Genomic DNA, 6,000 nt, shown 5'->3' on the forward strand with positions numbered 1-6,000 from the left:
CTTGCTGGTGCATCTATGCTCAAGACAACAATAGTTGCACTCTGTTCAACCTTATTTGATTCTTTGTCTTCCTCAATTTGAGGTGATGAAATAATCTTATTATTTATACTTATTTCTCTTTCTTCACCATCTACCTCTAAATTTGTGAGCCTTCATCACTCAACTTCTGGAGTGTTAGGGGTGTCGACATGTATAGGAGACATATTTTCTTGTGGACTCTACACAACTAAACTTTCTCCATTGTTGTAATCATTATCGATGTTTATAGTGTCTACCTTTACTTTCTCTATTGTTAACCCAAAAATGCTCTTCTAAAGAAACTTGCTTTGCAGTTGTACTGCTTCCTCCTTATTTATCAATATATTAAAAAAATCTATATTTTGGAACAAATATATTCCTATGCTACTCCAAAAATGTGTATTGCTGCTCCTGGGATAGATCAAGAAGAACTCTGACTAATGTGCCAGTCCTTATCATTTTCAAACCATCTCTACCTATGCCCATCTTCCTTTTAATTTCTCATATAGATCTTTGGGTATCCATCTCTCTAGTTTCCTAGGAACTAGCTTTAAATTTGACATCATTTCTATCATACCCTACTCAACTATATTCTTGTCATTATTATCTAATGTATCATATTTCACAAATTTAAAATTAGACAATCCTAGGGAACTCTTTATGTCTAAACATACCTCATCAATAGACTTTTTTTTTCTCTGAGGTGGTCCTCTAACCAATCTCCTTCTTTTGGTTTTAGGGGCATTAGGCCTAGTAGACTCTGCTACTCTATTCTTTATTGTTTACTTGGCATTAGCAGTTGTCCCGGTCCTTGGCTTATATAGTGGTGGAGGTGTCAATGCTTGCTTCTTCTTTGTTCTACTTCATCTTCCTCATTACCATTACCTTCTTCTTCATCTTCACCAAGACCTTGTGTCAATTTCAACGTTTCTTTTCCCTTGCCTAGGGCACCCAACTTAGCTTCTAGGTCTTCAATCATTTTCTTCCTTTTCTTCTCCTTAGAAGCTATGTTGATGTTCATAGTGGGTAAGTGCACCAAGATGGTGTACAAAAAGGGGGTATAAGTGGACACCTTTTTTCTGAAATTAGGTAAACCTGAACTTGGATGAGACATTTGAGGGTCATCAACTAAAAATGACAAGATGCACAAAAAAATATAAATTGTAGTACTTTGAATCTACTTTATAAACTACTAGAGTTTTTACAAAATGGATAAGGTTAGGTAGGTCAACCCAGTGCACACAAAAAATAGTTCCTAATTTTTTTAGAAAACATAACATAGCTATTTTTGTGTGCAGCACAAAAGACATAGTTATATTTAGTATTTTGCATATCCCTTTGGTAGGATGATAGTTAAGAGTCATATCTAGAAGTTGTGTATTTTTCTTATTATTTTATGATGAGTATTTTATTGTTATGAATTATTGAATAGACTACATCCTAAAATTTTGGTACATGTTCGTGTGCTGAACATAACTTGCATCAAAATAATTGAGAACGAAAGCTTTTAAAAAAAATGTGTATATAATTGAAAGTGTAGAATAGTAATATGTAATATATTTTGAATTTGGTTAAGTATTTAGGATAAGTGCACCAAGTTGTGGTGCCAAAAGGGGGGTATAAGTGGACACCTTTTTTTTGAAATAAAAAATTTCTAAACTTCAATAAGAATTTGAAGATACTTACGCTCAAAATTTTAAGATATGACAAAACAAAAGTAGTAGTCCTTTGAATCTAGTTTCTAAACTACTAATTTTTTTTCAAAATGGTTTAGTTTTAGGTTCTCAAAAAAGGGGGCCACAAAAAGTGGTACTGTTTATTCCAAAAAAACATAACATAGCACAAAGTGTGCTCCCCGTAAAATTTTAACCTTTTTTTTGAAATTCATTAATCGCTCCAGTCAAAAGTTACTTAACACTATGTAGTTTATCCTAGATTTTTTGGGTAATTTTATAATGTGTATTTTATTTTTTATGAATTTTTTAACTAGACACATCCCAAAAACGTGAAATATCTGTGTGCTCCCCCTAGAAATGATTAAAAACTAATCTAAAATCAAAACTTCTTTTTTTCAAAGTGTGTAGAATGGAGTCTAGTTTCTAAAAATCTAAGTTGTTGCAAAATTCGATGAATGAGCTAAACTCTATAGCCCAATTAGTACATGGTGGTTTTTGACAAAAAATGGACATACATTCAAAAGAAATTATAGATGAAAGGCTTGAAATAGTTCAAATTAAAAATAAATTATATGGTTATATATAGCTAACATAGAGACCTACAATGCCATGTAACCTGATCTTATCGATGCCCAACCACAAGGAATCTTGAAGGAGAGCACACAAGAAAAATCAATCATTTTTTGTATGTTTGCAACAAAACACATCTTAGACCTGTTTATGGACTCCAAACCTTTGGGTTGGATCTTCAAGGAAAAACCAAGCCTTAGGCTTGGTTTAATGCAAAGCTTTGAATAACACTATTTAAAGCTTTTTGAATTTGGGTCTCAATAGAACATGTGTGCTATAGTGCGCACACACCATTGAGACCTAAATAGTGCATAGAGAAGGAAGAAGAGACACAAAGCAAGATCAAGAGAGGGGGGGATGGCTCTATGTGTGTGTGTGTGTGAGAGAGAGAGAGAGAGAGTAGGGGATGGGAGAGAGAGGAAGTGTGCGAGAGAGTAGGGGTGGCAGAGAGAGAGTATAGGATGAGAGAGAGAGAGAGTAGGTGGTGGGAGAGGGAAAGTGAGAGAGAGGAGGATGGGAGTGCATGTGTGTGAAAGAGAGAGAGTAGGGAATGGGAGAGGGGGGAGAGAGAGAGTAGCTCAAGAGAAAGTAGGGGATGAGAGAGAGAGAGAGTAGGTAGTGGGAGAGGGAGACAGACGGGGGATGGAAATGTGTGTGTGTGTGTGTGTGTGAGAGAGAGAGAGAGAGAGAGAGAGAGAGAGAGAGAGAGAGAGAGAGAGAGAGAGAGAGAGAGAGAGAGAGAGAGAGAGAGTAGGAGATGGGAGATAGTGTGAAAATGTGAGAGAGAGTAGGGGGTGGAAGAGAGAGAGTAGAGAGGGAGAGAGTGAGAGTGAGAGAGAGAGTGAGAGTGAGAGTGAGAGTGAGAGAGAGTAGGCAGTGGGAGAGGGAGAGTGAGTGAGAGACAGAGTAGGTAATGGGAGAGGATAGAGAGGGGGGATGGGTGTGTGTGTGAAAGAGAGAGTATAGGGAATGTGAGAGGGGAGAGAGAGATAGAGAGAGAGTAGGGGATGGGAGAGAAAGAGAGTAGGTAGTGGGAGAGAGGGAGGGAGAGAGAGGCAGGATGGGAGTGTGTGTAAGAGAGAGAGTAGGGGATGGGAGAGAGTGTGAGAGAGAGTAGGGGTGGGAGAGAGAGAGTGAGAGTAGGGGATGGGAGAGAGAGTAGAGAGTGAGAGAGTGTGAGAGAGAGAGAGAAGGGAGTAGGAGAGGGAGTGGGAGGGAGAGAGAGGGCGAATGGGAGTGTGTATGAGAGATCTAGAGATTAAGGGATGGGAGAGGAGAGAGAGAGGGGGATGAGAGTGTGTATCTATGAAAGAGAGAGTTTAGGGGATGGGAGAGGGGAGAGAGAGAGTAGGGGATGGGGGGAGAGAGAGTAGGCGGTGGGAGAGGGAGTGGGAGAGGGAGAGAGAGGGGGAATGAGAATGTGTGTAAGAGAGAGATAGAGTAGGGGATGGGAGAGAGTGTGAGAGTGTGATAAAGAGTAGGGGGTGACAGAGAGAGCTCATATAGGATGGGGGAGAGAGAGAGTGAGAGTAGGGGATGGGAGAGAGAAAGTAGAGAGGGAGAGAGAGTACTTGAGAGAGAGAGATAGTAGGTAGTGTGAGAGGGAGTGGAAGAGGGAGAGAGAGAGGGGGGATGGGAGTGTGTGTGACAAATCTAAAGAGTAGGGGATGGGAGAGGGGAGAGAGAGGGGGGATGGGAGTGTGTGTGTCTGTAAAAGAGAGAGAGTAGGGGATGGGGGAGAGAGTAGGCAGTGGAAGAGGGAGTGGGAGAGGGAGAGAGAGAGGGAGAATGAGTGTGTGTGTAAGAGAGAGTAGGCAGTGGTAGAGAGAGCTCATATGAGATGGGAGAGAGAGAGTGAGAGTAGGGGATGGAAGAGAGTGTGAGAGAGAGTAGGGGATGGGAGAGAGTGTGAGAGAGAGTAGGGAATGGGAGAGAGAGAGTGAGAGTAAGGGATGGGAGAGAGAGAGTAGAGAGGGAGAGAGAGAACTTGATAGAGAGAGATAGTAGGTGGTGTGAGAGGGAGTGGGAGAGGGAGAGAGATAGGGGGGATGGGAGTGTGTGTGACAAATCTAAAGAGTAGGGGATGGGAGAGGAGAGAGAGAGGGGGATAAGAGTGTGTTTGTCTATGAAAGAGAGAGTAGGGGATGGGAGAGGGTAGAGAGAGTAGGGGATGGAGGATAGAGAGTAGGTGGTGGGAGAGGGAGAGAGTGAGAGTAAAGGATGGGAGAGATTGTGAGAGAGAGTAGGGGATGGGAGAGAGTGTGAGAGAGAGTAGGGAGAGGGAGAGAGAAAGGGGGATGGGAGTGTGTGTGATAGATCTAGAGAGTAGGGGATGGGAGAGAAGAGAGAGCGAGGGGATGGGAGTGCGTGTGTGTGTTTGTGAAAGAGAGAGAGTAGGAGATGGGAGAGAGTGTGAGAGTGAGAGAGAGAGTAGAGAGTGGTAGAGAGAGAGAGAGTATGTGATGGGAGAGACAGAGTGAAAGGATGGGAGAGAGTGTGAGAGAGAGAGTTGGAGATGGGAGAGAGAGAGTAAGAGTAGGGGATGGGAGAGAGAGTAAAGAGGGAGAGAGTGAGTGAGAGAGATAGTAGGTAGTGGGAGAGGGGGAGAGTGAAAGGATGTGAGAGAGTAAGAGAGAGACTAGGGGATGGGAGGGAGAGAGAGGGGGGATGGGAGTGTGTATCTATAAAAGAGAGAGTTTAGGGGATGGGAAAGGGGAGAGAGAGAGAGAGAGAAAGAATGGGATGGGAGAGAGAGCGAGAGTAGGGGACGGGAGAGAGTGTGAGAGACATTAGGGGGATGGGAGAGAGAGTGAGAGTAGGGGATGGAAGAGAGAGAGTAGAGAGCGAGAGAGAGTGAAAGAGAGATAGTAGGCAATGGGAGAGAAAGTGGGAGAGGGAAAGAGAGAGAGTAGGTGGTGGGAGAGGGAGAGTGAGAGAGAGAGTAGGGGATGGGAGAGAGTAGTCTGAGAGAGAGAGAGAGGAGGGATGAGAGTGTGTGAGATAGAGAGAGTATGGGATGGGAGAGGAGAGAGAGTAGGGGATGGGAGAGAGGAGAGAGAGAGAGTAGGGGATTGGAGAGGGGAAAGAGTAGGGGGAGAGAGAGAGAGAGAGAGAGAGAGAGAGAGAGAGAGAGAGAGAGTAGGGGATGGGAAAGAGTAGTCTGAGAGAGAGAGAGGGGATGGGAGTGTGTGGGATAGAGAGAGTAGGGGATGAAAGAGGAGAGAGAGTAGGGGATGGGAGAGGATAGAGAGTAAGAGAGTAGGGGATGGGAGAGGAGAGAGAGTAGAGGATGGAAGAGGATAGAGAGTGAGAGAGTAGGGGATGGGAGAGAGAGAGTGAGAGAGAGTAGGTGATGGGAGAGGGAGTAGGAGAGGGAGAGTGAGAGAGAGAGTAGGGGATAGGAGAGGAGAGAGAGACTAAGAGAGAGTAGGGGATGGGGGATGGTGGGATAGGGAGAGATGTGTTTTGACATAGTGCGTACGCACTATAGTGCGTATGCACTATGTCAAATCACCCAAAAATGGTCACAATACAAGTTTGGGTTCCATTTCATCCATTCTCTACCTTTTGTCTGTTGTGCATTCTATTGTTTTGATAGAAAACATGGTTTAAACATAGCAAACACTATTTAAATAATTTTTGAAGCTAGCAAACACCAAATTCAATCATTAGATATGCTATTTGAAGGCTTTTTTAATATTTTTTGTATAGAAAAGGTTAGTGAAATCCTTTTTAA

This window comes from Cupressus sempervirens, chromosome 4 (genome assembly GCF_028749045.1).
Source record: "Cupressus sempervirens isolate cs-2001-9-10 chromosome 4, ASM2874904v1, whole genome shotgun sequence".
NCBI classification, from domain to species: domain Eukaryota; kingdom Viridiplantae; phylum Streptophyta; class Pinopsida; order Cupressales; family Cupressaceae; genus Cupressus; species Cupressus sempervirens.